At 45.2% G+C, this 17,068-nt stretch overlaps 1 protein-coding gene across 1 annotated transcript in view; it reads left to right on the top strand.

Moving 5' to 3' along the window:
* The first annotated feature begins 10,835 nt into the window (after positions 1-10,835).
* Positions 10,836-17,068, top strand: part of LOC134612288 (uncharacterized) — a 44,624-nt gene continuing 38,391 nt past the window's right edge. The window contains exon 1 of the mRNA XM_063456627.1: positions 10,836-10,995. The gene's annotated coding sequence lies outside the window, so the exon portion shown is untranslated. The remainder of the gene's footprint in view (positions 10,996-17,068) is intronic.

Below are 17,068 nucleotides of genomic sequence, written 5' to 3'. Positions count from 1 at the left end.
ATTGTGGGATGTCAAATTTGACATTTGGGTAGAAACTGATGCAGTGTCATCCACATATAGAAAGTGCCCTTACTCAGGCACTTCCTAAAAAGATTTCAGTTTGTGGTGGATGTGAATAATTTTGGGGCATGCATTATGTTTGTCAAAACAAATGGACTTTCATTTTTCTCAGCATGATATTGGCTGTCTGTAATAGCATGCTATTTGATGTTGATACCGGAGAAACTGACGGAAGTCAAGCACAGAGAGATGGACACAGGTTTCTTCAGGAAGGAAGAGATTCTTTATTCGGTTCACCGATTGGGACTCAGAGGGACTAATGTCACCAAAATACAACAAAGTCTGAGCCCCGGACAATAGTGCAGGCTCCTTATATAGGCACATAACTCCTCCCATATTAAGCTCCACCCGCACATTCTCTTAACCAATCAAAACAAATAAGAATTAACTTCCTGCTTGACTGCATGGCCTGTCCAGCACAATGGAGGAGGGGAATACTACATCCTGTATTCTCGCACATGCTCCGTACACTACTGATCGTATCTTGCCACGTGCAACCAACCGACCGATATGTCAGCATATGCACGTACACATGCCACGTGGTAATCTCGAGATTCCACCACAATGTTACCTAAAGATCATATTCAGTATGGGAGATTGATTATGGTCGTCTGAATTACATGAAAAACAATATGTAGACAACTGAGTAGAATTCAGGTACAAGCTGGGGAGATTTTGTTAAGCTTCCAGCCAGGGGTGTATCCTGGTTTTGTGCTGCCCTAGGCAGGACAAAACTCAGGCGCCCCCCTCACCCCCCCCCCCCCGCCACCCCCACCCAACCCTTCCCCCGCCTTCTAAATACACACACACTGACAGATACGCATCCATTAGCTAACTGTTAGCTAATGGATGCGTATCTGTCAGTGTGTGTGTGTGAGTGTATGAGTGTGTCTGTTAGTGAGTGTGAGTGTGTCTGTTAGTGAGTGTGTCTGTTAGTGAGTGTGTGAGTGTGTCTGTTAGCTGCTAACAGACACACTCACACACTCACTAACAGACACACTCACACACACTGACATACACACACTAACAGACACACACAGTCAGACACACACACACTCTAACAGACACACTCTCACACACACACACACACACTCTAACAGACAAACAGACACACTCAAACTCACTAACAGACACACACACACACACTCACACACACTAACAGACACACACTAACAGACACACTCACACACTAACAGACACACACAGTCAGACACACACACACACTCACACACTAACAGACACACACAGTCAGACACACACACACACACACTAACAGACACACTCACACACTAACAGACACACACAGTCAGACACACACACACACTCACACACTAACAGACACACACAGTCAGACACACACACACACTCACACACTAACAGACACACACACACACACTAACAGACACACTCACTCACATTAACTCATTTTTTTTTTTTTTAATTTACCCCCCCCAGCCTCCTTACCTTTGGGAATGCTGGGGGGGGTTCTCCCTCTCCCTGGGGTCTAGTGGGGCTGCCGGTCGGGCTGCTGGGCTGGTTGCTGGCGAGGGAGCACTTCCTCTGAGCTGTCTGCTCAGCTCCCTCGCGCGCCGCAGAGTGAGGCTGGGAGGCGGAGCCGGAATATGACGTCATATTCCGGCTCCCAGCCTCACTCTGCGGCGCGCGAGGGAGCTGAGCAGACAGCTCAGAGGAAGTGCTCCCTCGCCAGCCGCCCGCCCGCCCGCCCAGCAACCAGCCACCAGCCCAGGGTGTCTGTTAGCCGCAAGGCTAACAAGGCATTTGCCCTGGGCGTCTGGGGGCGGCTTTTTTTGCCGCCCCCTGGAAAATGCCGCCCAAGGCAAATGCCTTGTTTGCCTCGCGGCAAATACACCCCTGCTTCCAGCACAAAACATAAAGCTAAGCTGTTCTAAAGTTTGTTGATGTTGGAAAAAATGTTTTGATAGCACTTTGTCGGTAACACATCATCTACATATTGTACTAGGCAACCAGCTGGGACAAAACCACAAGGTACGTATATAACTCAGTATACCTATTTATTTGATCTCACGAACACAAGGTGTAAATAGGGTTGTATTTAGAGATTTAAAATTTCCATAAATTAGGAAGTCCCGTTCTTTTTCCGAAAAAAATTGACATTTTTAAAATTTGCATAGTGGAGTAGTTTTACAAACTGAAAATAATTTTGTTACACTGGGGACATGAAATGCAGTGTATATCAAAGTATTATGCTTGAAATAAATGTACAGCATAATCAGTAAATAATCTAAATTTGCTTTTTTATTTAAAAACTTCATTTTTTTTTTGTTACAAACGGAACAAGGTCTGTAAATGTTAAGAACATTTCAACTATACATGAGAACAGGTAACTCCTCCCTTTCCCTCAAAAGCTGCAAAAAAACCAAACAAAAATAAAACCATCAACATAAAAAAAAATCTTCTCTAATCCTCCTCAAAAGCTTTCACTGGGTGAATGATCGCAAATACCCAATCAGATTTGCACGTTGGCACAAATTGCAAATAAAAAGGTAAGTAACTGGCATTATTTGTGCCGGTAGGATGTGGCCACAAGGCATTGTGGAGGTGGAAAGACCACCTCAATATTTAATCTTCATATTGAAGGTTTAACATTGGAGTTGTCCTTTAACTGGCAGAAGAACTTTGGAGGAAAAAGCTACTTGCACTTTCATTGCTATGGCCCTCATCGTTTAATTCCATAAAGTATTTCCTAATGTCTTTAGGACACTTCTGGCGTGCACGGGTGTCTTTTGTCATCCTTGGAGCATTTGGGAAATAATATTTCTTGTCATAGTATTTGCAAATTACAGCATTGTTCTCAGCAGAAATTGCATTGTGGAAATGTTTACCAACACTGAATGTTGGTCTACCCATCTTACTGAGAGGAAGAAAAGAAAAGCCAATTTACTGGACAGACAGACTAAGACTATAGGTAAACATTACACAGTTAAGGGGGAGAACATTAATAGGAATCTTATAGATAAAGGTTATAAAGATAACATAATTTTTCAGAGTAATTTAACCTGTTACCTGTCAACTATAGACTGTAAGCTAGTTTGAGCAGGGTCCTCTCCAACCTATCGTTCCTGTAAGTTTTCTTGTAATTGTCCTATTTATAGTTAAATCCCCTCTCTCATAATATTGTAAAGCGCTACGGAATCTGCGCTATATAAATGGCGATAATAATAATAATAATAATAAATGTCTATGTATGTCTGTATGCATGTATGTCTGTCTGTCTATGTATGTATGTCTATGTATGTCTGTATGCATGTCTGTCAGTATGTATGTCATTATGAATGTATGTCTGTATGTATGCATGTATCAATGTATGTCATTATGTATGTATGTCAGTATATTTGTATATACCGTATTTTTCGCTCCATAAGACGCACCTCACCATAAGACGCACCTAGTTTTTAGAGGAAAAAACCCAGAAAAAAAAATATTCTGAACAAACTGTCCCATAGTGTTTCTTACTATGGGACAGTTTGTTCAGAATATTTTTTTTCTCCCCTGTCCCATAGTGTCCCCCCCTCCCATAGTCTTCATCCCCCCTCCTCCCCATAGTCTTCATCCCCCCTCCTCCCCATAGTCTTCATCCCCCCTCCTCCCCATAGTCTTCATCCTCCTCCCCATAGTCTCCATCCCCCCCCTCCCCATAGGCTCCATCCCCCCGCTTCCCATAGTCTCCTCTTCTCTCCCATATTCTCCTCTCCCATACTGTCCCCCTCCCCTTGTCCCATAATTACTTACCTGTCTTGTAGCGTTGGCCGGCATCACAGGGCGCACCGCGGTACTGGAACTTCAATTTCAGGTTCCGGTTTCCGGCGGGACTGAAAGGAAGTGTGCTCACTGAGCTGAGTGCGCACTTCCTTTCAGTCCCGCCGGAAACCGGAACCTGAAATTGAAGTTCCAGTACCGCGGTGCGCCCTGTGCTGCCGGCCAACGCTACAAGACAGGTAAGTAAAGCTTCATATTCGCTCCATAAGACGCACAGACATTTCCCCTCACTTTTGAGGGGAAAAAAAGTGCGTCTTATGGAGCGAAAAATACGGTATGTCTCTCTGTCTGTATGTATGTATGCCAGTATCAATGTATGTCTGTCAGTATGTATCCGTGTCCTTCTGTATCAGTGTGTGTGTGTGTGTCTGTGAGTGTATTCCTGTGGGCGGTATTTGGAGGCGGACCCTGTGGGCAGTATTTGGAGGCGGGCCCCAGGGGGCCCAGACCCTGAGCTGAGTTAGGGGCCCCAAAATTTCTGGTGGCAGCCCTGATGGCGGGTACTGTTGTACTCATGAGACATCGCTGATTACAAATATGTGCATTTTTTTGCAGTAAAACCTGACAGTATTATGACATTCACAGCTAAAATGGCAGACGGAAATACAAATTTTAAAAAAATCTTATTTTCTCACACTTTTTAAAATTGTTTTCATAATAAATTATGTTCCATATATGAATAGTTAATGATAAATTCAAGCCCTGTTTCTCCTGAACAAAATGATATATAATAAGTGTGGGTGCACTTAATGTGACAGCGGTGAATTACGGTTGAACAGACATGTAGCGCAAATTCTAGTTTTTGTTTACGTTTTGTTTTAATCAGAACGTGCACTATTGACACGGTCCTGAAGGGGTTAATTAAGTTAGCTAACATTGAAACTTTGGGGGGGGATGTTAGGTCCCTGAACATTAAGGGACAAGAACTTTGCCATCTAAACTTTTGATCTCTGTTCTTTAAAAATGTACAGACACAAGAGAAATCCGGGGGAAAATAAGGAAATATTTATCTTCAAGACACAAAGATAGACCAAACCACCCCCTAAATGCATCTCTGCTGCTACCCTTCCTTACAGCTGCAAACCGTAACCCCGAATGTAGGTTTTACAGCCAGAAAATGAAAAAAAAAAACATGACAAGAGTTCCCGGCATCTCGAATTGCTTAGAATGTAATCTTCACACGAAAAGAATAGGAGGAGGAAAAAACAAAAACAAATCATATGAGTTATATCATCTCCTCTCATTCTACGATTGAGTAAACCAGCAGTCCCTAATGCCATTATGGCATGTAATGCAATTCTCAACCCCTATTCCTTCTTTATATGCCAAAAGGGATTAAAATGTAAAACCACAAATAACAGATTGAATCAATCCTATAGTGATCTTCAAATTGTTTAGAATAATCAATTTATAAATGCATTGTTTTCCCCCTATCTCCATCCTTACTTTTTACTCTTTTTCTTACCAAGTGCCTACAATTATTAGTGGTAATGTAATTTGTACATTAAGGACATTTTCCGTACCCTTACCTTTTTGTGCTTTATATAATTTATCTAATCATAATTCCCTGTCCCTTACCTATTATTTTTATTTTTTTTAAATCATCCTTTAAACTACATTAACCCCTTAAGGACCAAACTTCTGGAATAAAAGGGAATCATGACGTGTCACACACGTCATGTGTCCTTAAGGGGTTAAAGGGACACTATAGGCACCCAGACCACTTCAGCTCATTGAAGTGGTCTGGATGCAGTGTCCCATCTCACTTAACCCTGCAATGGTAAGTATTGCAGTTTTTTATAAACTGCAATAATTACCTGCCATGGTTAACTCCATATCTAGTGGATGTCTATGAGGGACATCGGCACTGGAATCAGGTAACTGACAGAAGGGGTTTTTAACTTTGTTTTCCTGGCACTATAGTTTTCCTTTAAGCTGTAGTGGTTCTGGTGCCGATAGTGTCCATTTAAGACTTTTGAAAGCTTTTTTATGTGATGATGCTGAATGCTGTTAATAGAAGCATCATATTGGTCGAGTGCGGCGATTGCCATGCATGCGCCGTAGCTAATGGATTGGACAAAGGTTATCAAGAGTGATGATCTCACAAGTGGCTCCATAGAGGAGACTGCCCTAACACTGAAGAACAGGCAAGTGTTATTGTTATTTTATTTAATATTTAAAAGGGGGACTCATCTGAAACAATAAAAGGCGAGTCAATGGTTAAAATTAAATGTCTTTAACCTTAGAGCATTCCTTTAATGATCTCGTTTTCAGTGATATCACCAAGGGAACATGCATTCTGAGATTTTTTTTACTAAACAGTGAAAATAAAACACAATTTATATTAAAACGAAAATGTAGCCGAATTGCGTAAACATCTCTATTGTCACTTTATTATTTCAAATTCGTTAGCAAATGACGGAGATGATTATGATTCATTCTCAAACAGTGAAGTTTGGCAAACGACACATTTTTTATGGCATATTTTGAGGCTGAAATCAGAGGCGGCTCTCTGATTAGGCGGTTTAGGTGGCCGTCTAAGGCCTTGCACTGGCTAGGGCCTCGCGGCCGCCTAAACCGCCTAAGGGCAGACTGTGTCGGGTCCTTGGTCTCTGACCGAGGACCAGACACCAGGAGGGGACCCGGAGGCTTGCCTGGTATGCCGCCGGGTGCGAGGCCCCTCCTGGCTGCCCGGCCAGCCATCAGACACTGGTCTGCAGCTTTGCAGTGTGCAGAGCTGCAGACCATGTGTCTCGCCGAGAACGCTCTGATTGGATCTCGCGAGATTCATGGTCTGCAGACCGGAAATGATGGCCACCGGACCACCAGGGAGCCCACACTGGACCACCAGGGAGCCAATCAAGGTATGTCTCCCCCCTCTCCCTCTCACACACCCCCTTAGCATCAACCCTCCACCTCACCATCAACCCCTCTCTCTCAGAATCAACCCCCCTCCCTCAGCATCAACCCCCCTCCCTCAGCATCAACCCCTCCCTCAGCATCAACCCCCTCCCTCAGCATCAACCCTCCCCCTTAGCATCATCCCCTCACTATCAACCCCCCTCCCTCAGCATCACCTCAGCATCACCCCCCTCAGCATCAACCCCCTCAGCATCAACACCCCTGAGCATCAACCCCCTCCCTCAGCATCAACCCCCCTCAGCATCAACACCCCCTCAGCATCAACCCCCTCCCTCAGCATCAACCCCCTCCCTCAGCAGCAACCCCCTCCCTCAGCAGCAACCCCCCCCTTAGCATCACCACCCTCACTATCAACCCCCCTCCCTCAGCATCACCCCACATCAGCATCACCCTCTCAGCATCAACCCCCCTCAGCATCACCCCCCCTCAGTATCAACCCTCCTCCCTCAGCATCAACCCACTCCCTCAGCATCACCTCAACATCACCCCCCTCAGCATCAACCCCCCTCCCTCAGCATCAACCCCCTCCCTCAGCATCAACCCCCCTCCCTCAGCATCAACCCCCCTCCCTCAGCATCAACCCTCCCCCTTAGCATCACCCCCTCATTATCAATCCCCCTCCCTCAGCATCACCTCAGCATCACCCCACCTCAGCATCAACCCCCCTCAGCATCACCCCCCTCAGCATCAACCCCCTCCCTCAGCATCAACCCCATCCATCAGCATCAACCCTCCCCCTTAGCATCACCACCCTCACTATCAACCCCCCTCCCTCAACATCACCTCAGCATCACCCACATCAGCATCACCCCCACTCAGCATCAACCACCCTCAGCATCACCCCCCCCTCAGCATCAACCCTCCTTCCTCAGCATCAACCCCCTCCCTCAGCATCAACCCTCCCCCTAAGCATCACCCCCCTCACTATCAACCCCCCTCCCTCAGCATCACCACCCTCAGCAACAACCCCCCTCAGCATCACTCCCCAGGGCATCAACACCCCTCCCTCAGCATCAACCCTCCCCCTTAGCATCACCCCCTCCCTCAGCATCAACCCTCCCCCTTAGCATCACCGCCCCACACTATCAACCCTCCCCCATATCATCACCCCCTTCAGCATCACCCCCTCAGCATCAACCCCCCTCCCTCAGCATCAACCCCCACTATCAACCCTCCCCCTTAGCATCACCCCCCTCAGCATCAACCCCCCTCCCTCAGCATCACCCCTCTCCCTCTCACCATTACCCTGCACACCCTCACCTCCCCCTCCCTCAGCATCAACCCTCCCCCTTAGCATCACCCCCTCCCTCAGCATCAACCCTCCCCCTTAGCATCACCGCCCCTCACTATCAACCCTCCCCCTTAGCATCACCGCCCCTCACTATCAACCCTCCCCCTTAGCATCATCCCCTCACTATCAACCCCCCTCCCTCAGCATCACCTCAGCATCACCCCCCTCAGCAACAACCCCCTCAGCATCAACACCCCTGAGCATCAACCCCCTCCCTCAGCATCAACCCCCCTCAGCATCAACACCCCTCAGCATCAACCCCCTCCCTCAGCATCAACCCCCTCCCTCAGCAGCAACCCCCTCCCTCAGCAGCAACCCCCCCTAAGCATCACCACCCTCACTATCAACCCCCCTCCCTCAGCATCACCCCACAACAGCATCACCCTCTCAGCATCAACCCCCCTCAGCATCACCCCCCCTCAGTATCAACCCTCCTCCCTCAGCATCAACCCACTCCCTCAGCATCACCTCAACATCACCCCCCTCAGCATCAACCCCCCTCCCTCAGCATCAACCCCCTCCCTCAGCATCAACCCCCCTCCCTCAGCATCAACCCTCCCCCTTAGCATCACCCCCTCATTATCAATCCCCTCCCTCAGCATCACCTCAGCATCACCCCACCTCAGCATCAACCCCCCTCAGCATCACCCCCCTCAGCATCAACCCCCTCCCTCAGCATCAACCCCCTCCCTCAGCATCAACCCCATCCATCAGCATCAACCCTCCCCCTTAGCATCACCACCCTCACTATCAACCCCCCTCCCTCAACATCACCTCAGCATCACCCCACATCAGCATCACCCCCACTCAGCATCAACCACCCTCAGCATCACCCCCCCCCTCAGCATCAACCCTCCTTCCTCAGCATCAACCCCCTCCCTCAGCATCAACCCTCCCCCTAAGCATCACCCCCCTCACTATCAACCCCCCTCCCTCAGCATCACCACCCTCAGCAACAACCCCCCTCAGCATCACTCCCCAGGGCATCAACACCCCTCCCTCAGCATCAACCCTCCCCCTTAGCATCACCCCCTCCCTCAGCATCAACCCTCCCCCTTAGCATCACCGCCCCACACTATCAACCCTCCCCCATATCATCACCCCCTTCAGCATCACCCCCTCAGCATCAACCCCCCTCCCTCAGCATCAACCCCCACTATCAACCCTCCCCCTAAGCATCACCCCCCTCAGCATCAACCCCCCTCCCTCAGCATCACCCCTCTCCCTCTCACCATTACCCTGCACACCCTCACCTCCCCCTCCCTCAGCATCAACCCTCCCCCTTAGCATCACCCCCTCCCTCAGCATCAACCCTCCCCCTTAGCATCACCGCCCCTCACTATCAACCCTCCCCCTTAGCATCACCCTCCTTCAGCATCACCCTCTCAGCATCAACCCCCCTCCCTCAGCATCAACCCCCACTATCAACCCTCCCCCTTAGCATCACCCCCCCTTAGCATCAACCCCCCCCAGCATCAACCCCCCCTCAGCATCAACCCCCCTCCCTCAGCATCAACCCCCCTCCCTCAGCATCACCCCTCTCCCTCTCACCATCACCCTGCACACCATCACCTCCCTCTCCCTCTCAAATCACCCTCCTCCCTCACACCATCACCCCCACACCGTCACCATCACCCCCTCTCCCTGTCACATCACCCCATCTTCCTCACACCATCACCCTCTCCCTCACACCATAACCCCCTCTCCCTGTCACCGTCACCCCCCTCTCCCCACCCCCTCTCTCTCTCCCTCTCATCACCCCCCTCTCTCCCTCCCTCTCATCACCCCCCCCCCCCACACACACACACACACACACAGCCTCCCCAGACACACTGTGGGCATCCTCTCAAACTGTCATCTCCCCACACATTGTTGCCCCCCCCCCCCCACACTGTCAGCCTCTTCATGCATCCACACTCACATTAACCCCTCCTAATCCTGTTAATCTCACCTGCCCTCACTCTGCCGCACTTACCCTGTCCCATTAACCCCGCTTAATCCTGCCACACTCACCCTGTCACATTATCCCCCCTTAATCCAGTCACACTCGTCCCTTCTGCCATGCCACAATTGCCCTGACACACTTACCTCCACTCGCCCTGTCACACTCCCTCATCAAACCATGTCATACTCCCTGTCCCTCATTCTCTCACAACCCCCCTGTCCACTTACCCCCTGCGCCCTGTCACACTCTCCCTGCCACTGGTACCCCTTTACTCACCTTGTCACAATCATTTATCATACACACACGGTCAGGAAACATAGCTTTCCCATAAGCACAATGCACAAAGGCTACAGGTAGACCCCCATACACACAACACACTTCTGGCAGCTACCCCATACACATAGGGTCCCAGACAAAAACACAAACATGCACACACACACACACTCTCTCTCTCTGTCTGACACACTCTCAGCACATACACAGGTAAACTGTGCATCAATGTGTATATGTGACAGTGTGCATGTATTGCAACTCTATTTTGTTCACTTTTTATTAGTGGGGCCTCATGTTTGAGTTTCGCCTAAGGCCTCATAAAGTCTAGAGCCACCTTTGACTGAAAGAGCTACCGTAATCTATGATGATATTTAGGGTGGAGAATTGTTCCAGATCAGCTGTTTTCCTGAACTCTGCTATTTGTTTCGTTTTCCTTCAACTAAGACGTTAAAGTAAATCTAGTTTAGCTACCCCTTCCTCTGCTCCTCCCATCCACTTTCTTTATAAACCTGTCTGGCTGTGCCTTGTGGATTAAAACCTGGTGTAAGAGAAGACACGTGCTTTCATGCGATCTACAAACACAAAAGGATTATATTGACAAGGATTATATTGACTTAAAGGATTTTTCACCACTGGGGGCAATGCTATTTGTCTCTGACAAAATTGAAGAATTGAATCAAAAAGACTTCAGCTGAATAGCAATCAGGTTAGTTTTATTCTTTCAAAGTTATGTTTGTTTTAAGAAAGTTAGTTTGGATTTCAGATCACTGCAATTCACTGTTTAGCAAATAATCTATATATCTTAACCGAGCCTTTAAGCCGCAGTCAAATAAAGTTTAGCCTAGTGAAAACGTATTAAAGCAAGGATATCAGAAATCTATGTACTGTGCATGTACTGCCCTAAAACTCAAACATTTGTGTAGAATTCTAAATTTAACTACAGGCCTTTTGCCTTTCTGGTGGGTACTAAAATGCAATTTAAAGTGATAAATTGTATAATGCAATAGAATACAATATCATAATAAGATGCAACATAGTGATACAATGTACCGCCATCCAAAAAATGCAATATGCTAGTTCTCTTTAAACATAATTTACATTTAATCTCTCCTTTTGGGGGATCAGACCTCAAAGGCAGCTTTTATTATTATCCAGTGATATTTTAGTAAATATCGTTAGGACTTCGGAGAACTGAAGAACTACTGGACCATGTTGGATTTGCAGGATTTTTTAAAAGTATAAAACTCAATGTAAAAATTAAACATTTTACTGTGCAATGAACGCCTACTTAGTAATATAGCACAAACATAACAAAAGTGCTAAATAAATGTTAAAATAACATTTGCCATTTCAACAATGTCACTTTACTTGTTTTGTACTCGGGTAAGAAACGTATTAGTAGGCATGTGTGACTGACCATTAAAAGGTATTTCTTTATATAGAAAGTTCCAAAGGCTATGTAACTACACTTAACCATTCCCTTTCATCTTCAAGAATAAATATAAGGAGATCTATTAATGTAATAACCACGTGGGCAGCTTTTTTTCCTCTTTTTTCAAATTAAAAAATATATATAAATATATATATATATATATATATATACACACACACATTATACCTGTGCACAAAATATTTTCACCTGCAATAAAAGATTAAATTCCTGTTATCCTATGACCGAATTAATAGATCCATCCAAGCTTTATGTGACACATCGATTCGTTTGAGCGTAGATTAGCAGGTATTTGATTTGATCATCACCGGTGTAAACAATTTGTTTAACAAATACTACTAATCTTATTTTGTTATAAATCATCCAAAACACACACAATCAAACACTAATAATGCTACTAGGATACCTGCAAGCAGGGTATTTGACCATTTTTATTTATCGATTTTTGTCACACAGATGGTATGCAAGTATAATTTTATTTTTTTGTTTTTACACAAAAATTTTAGCTTCTGCGTGAAATACTGCAAGATAAGGGTTACTACATGTTGCCTGCAGCTTTTCATTCTCCAAATATTTCTGTAATGGACGAACAAACAAATACAAAATAAAGATTGAATTAATTTGCATAATTACATTTTTTATGTCCAGCGATCTATACACAAAACCACTGCTTTATCATGTGTTTATGTGCTTGCTATGTACCCCATGTCACAAATAAATATTATGCTAATATTTTTTTTGAAAGAAAAATTGCTTGGTAGTCAAAGATTTTAGTTTGGTAGTCAAAATAACAAATAAATAAAACGATTAGGAGGTGACATAACTTATTAATAGGAAACAATGAATTGTATGGGAACTGTAGTGGTTATGGTGTCTGCTGTATTCCTTTTAAAGATTTGGCAAATCACGATATGGCTAGTCTAAACATTGCAAATGAACAGGAGAAATAAAAATATAAAAAAATTGCTGTGTTCACTTTCACATTTGTCTCGTGTGTGTGTGTGTGTGTGTTATTCTCTCGTATATAAAACTGTCACTCCACTTGTACACTTTAGACTTTATAGCCTTTTCTCTAACGTGCCAAAATAATCAGTCTTTCTGACACTTTATCTCTCTATCAGATGTTTTAGTTTCGGTTAATAGGTGTGTGATCAGTGGGACGAGACTGTTCTGAGAAATGTTATGCAACTTACTTTTAAAGGACCACTCTAGGCACCCAGACCACTTCAGCTTAATGAAGTGGTCTGGGTGCCAGGTCCAGCTAGGATTAACCCTTTTTTATATAAACATAGCAGTTTCAGAGAAACTGCTATGTTTATATAAGGGTTAAGCCAGCCTCTAAATTCTCTAGTGGCTATCTCACTGACAGCCGCTAGAGGCGCTTGCGTGATTCTCACTGTGAAAATCACAGTGAGAGCACGCAAGCGTCCATAGGAAAGCATTGCAAATGCTTTCCTATGCCACCGGCTGAATGCGCGCGCAGCTCTTGCCGCGCATGCACATTCATCCGAAAGGGAGGATCGGAGGCGGAGAGGAGGAGGAGAGCTCCCCACCCAGTGCTGGAATAAAGGTAAGTTTTAACCCTTTCCTCTCCCCAGAGCCGGGCGGGAGGGGGTCCCTGAGGGTGGGGGCACCCTCAGGGCACTATAGTGCCAGGAAAACGAGTATGTTTTCCTGGCACTATAGTGGTCCTTTAACAAATTGTGCAACTAAAATGGAATTTAAAACAATAACACTGTGTCTTGTTTACACAGACTGATTTCAAAACACAATTCTTGCAGTATAAAGGCACATTGATGGGAATATTATTGCTGTGCAGCTCTGTTATACACTCAGACACACCAACAACATGGAGCTCCTAGAAAAGAGGGACAGAGGGGTCGAGCCATAAATAGGGACTGTCCCTCCATAACAGGGACATTTGTGAGTACTGATAATAAAAATCCCAGAAACTGACTATTCCTCTTTAATCTGAGGGAATTGCTATATGTAGATTTTCACCTGATCATTCAATCTGCTGAGAATTTGCTGAAATAAAAAGTTAGCTGGTTTGGAGATCTTCCCATTCTACTACATTAGCCTAAAATAATAATAACAACAAAGTATTTAACCAGGAAAGGTACATTCAGATTACTCTGGTTTTTAAGTACCTCTCGGGAATGTTATCTTAGCCCAACATTCAGGGATTGTTACATGACAATTACAGTGCTTTTAAAAACACAGCAGAAGCGTTGACTTGCAGGAATGAGTCAGTTAGCACATAACAGGCTAGACAGAGTCTGACTGACATTATTAAATATCCCGAGGGCAGAAAAGAAGAGAAGGAAATGGGCCAGAGGGAGAGAGAGAATGAAAGTGTGAGAAAGTGAAAGTGGACGAGTGTAAAAGACGTGTGGTGTGAGAGCCAAAGAGAGAACGTAAGAGGAAAGACCTATTTTTTAGGACCGCTGCCAAATTTCGGTTTAATGTGATGAGTGAACTCCATCTGTGGCTCGTCCTATATGTGCATGATGCTTGTAGTTCAGAGAGGTTTTTAGAATATAAAATCACTCCCATCACATTAAGCAAAGCAGACCTGTCCATCACAAAGCCTCTTTCGGGTGCTCAGGCCCCCCAGGCTGAGGTGGGACTGTGCTATGGGCCTAACGTAATGGGAGTTAAATCCCTCCTTCCTTTTCCAATGCTTGTCGGCACTAAAACATACACAGAATGCATCACTTATATAGAATCAAACTACCACTCACAGGAAGCAATCGGGCTGGGTACTTTGCTTTCCTTTACCAATTCGGCTGCCAGATGTTTTTTTTAAGAAGACCTGCCACTAAAATTACTCCATTGAATAAAACATTGAAAATCACCTATATGTGTTAACTTTTTTTTTTTTTTTTTTTTTATGTGCTCGGTTTTATTTTAAATGCATGTTCAACACTTAGAAAATGACACCATAATCCAGTTCAAGTTTTTTAAAACAAATGAGGATGTGGTCATGAGAGTTCCGCTTTAAGACAGAGCTTATAACAAGGATTGACAGGGAGACAAGACAGAGGCCCTTAGTTAGGAAATAAAGAGGTGTGGATTTCTAGATTTAATTAAAAAAAAAAAATTATACCACACAAATTATATAATCATTTAAAGATAGGGGATAAGTACGCATAATATTACAAATCCTGGAAAGTGATAGTTCCCCTTTAATATCTGGAAGGGACTGGCTTTGATGGAAGGGTATTGGGTTATAATGTGTTCAGGTTATTAATGCACAGAAAGGCTAGGTCTGAACTGGGTTCCTTGTGCACAGGAGAGCTGGTCATACTGGGTTCTGTGAGTTGCTAAAACTCTCCAAATCATTTAGGCACAGCCAGATCTACTATGCACAAGGAGTCATTAGTTGTAGAAGGGCCATCACACATGCATAATGAAACGGGGTAATGAGAGCCCCAGAACGTGAGACAATATGCAGGTCAGTCTTCTAGGGCTCCCTGGATATGACTGCCCAATGCAATTCAATGGGTGACATCAGACATCCTGGCAGATGATACCAAACATGTCTAAGTGGTCTATAACAGCGGTTCCCAAACTGTGTGTCGCAGCGCCCTGGGGCGCTGCAACAAGCACACAGAGGTGCTGCGGAATGTTAACTGCTAAGCAGGGGCCGGGTCAGGTGCCGCGGTTTTAAAGGACCGTGGCCCCCGCGACCGTTCCCTGTAATGTCGCCTGGCTGGGAGGAAGTGTCAGCCTGTCACCTCCTCCTAGCGTCATGCAGAGAGACAGCGAGGGAGAGGAGGCAGCCGCAGCATGAGGGGAGAGGAGCAGTCCAGAGCTGCTCCAGACCCCTCACACACAGCAGCCAGCAGGACTCTGTCAGGATTACTAGTTGATCCCGCACGCAGAATTGTATCACACCCAAGACTAAGGATAAAGTCTGACCGGACCAAAGAATAGTCAGAATACTTGCCGAGGTCAGGGATACGGAATCAGACACAATGATGAGAAAAGGCCAAAAGTCAAGGATACAAGAAATAAGGGATGTCAGAACGAAGCCAAAGTCAAATACCAAAATATCAAGATCAGAAACGCACTCCCGGATTACCATCAGGCAGAAACCACGAGAGGGCAATGAGGAAAAGTAAATCTGAGCTTAAATAAGTGCTTTACAATTCTGATTGCCCGAAAACGGCCTTTAACCCCAAAACGTGGGCGGACGTGAGGGTATAATTTGGCGTGGGTCTGCAGCGACCGGCATCCATTAACATGTTGCAAGAGTCATTAGTACAGACGGACGGCTGCTAGGCGCAAACACCGCAAGGTAATGAGGAATATGTTACAGACTCCAAGCTACCCTCCTGGACATGAAAGTGTGTGTGTATGTATATGTATATGTCAATGTGCATCTGTGTGTCAGGGTGTGTGCATGTATCGATGTTTGTGTGTGTCAGGGTGTGTGTGTGTGTGTAGCTATGTATCTGTGTGTTAATGTGCATGTATACCTGTGTAAGTATGTATGCATACATCCAAGCAATCAAACACCAGCACAACATACAAACACACTCCTGCAATCTAACACAAATATTACAAACACACCCCTGCATTCAAACTCCAAAAAAATAGATACAAACACACCCCTTCACTCAAACACAAATACATCACACAAATGTACATCCACATTAAAAAGTGAACATTACATTCATACACACCCCTGCAATCAAACATTACATTGGAATACTTGGCTTGCTACCATATTCTCATGTGTTACGATAGATTTGTTACCATTTAAACCTGTAGTTTGCCACTGGAATTTTCTGTGCATGCAGTTTGTACTATTTTCATTTAATGTTTCTGACCAATATTTCATTTACACAGTTATTAATATTTTGGGTGATAGAATTTTCAATAGTATATAACACATGGCCACTCTACCCTCCTGTTCTTCAGGCCTCACTTCACACTCAAACTTAGTGAAACACTGCCTTTTTTCTCCCCACTCTCCTCCTCCTGCCTACCAGGCCCCCCTAAATATATATAGCATGCTCCTCCCGCTGTTTGAGATTCTCACTCAATTACCTCTTCATTCCCTTTGTATTTTACCAACAGCTGCTTCTCTGTTAACTCTTTCAGTCATCACCTCTAAACTTCCCCTGCTACCTCTTGTCTCAAATCCCCATTGTATCCTTTAGATTGTAAGCTTAAGGGCAGGGCTCTCTACCTCTTGTATTTGTCTGTGTATGTTTTACGTTCTCCACTAATTATACAGCGCCTTGCGGAATCTGTTGGCGCTTTATAAATACTAGTAATAAATAAATAATACATACAAACACAAACTATATACAACCTG

This window comes from Pelobates fuscus, chromosome 5 (genome assembly GCF_036172605.1).
Source record: "Pelobates fuscus isolate aPelFus1 chromosome 5, aPelFus1.pri, whole genome shotgun sequence".
Lineage (NCBI taxonomy): Eukaryota > Metazoa > Chordata > Amphibia > Anura > Pelobatidae > Pelobates > Pelobates fuscus.
Note: the sequence above shows the minus strand (reverse complement) of the source record. Positions and strands in the feature narration are given on the sequence as shown.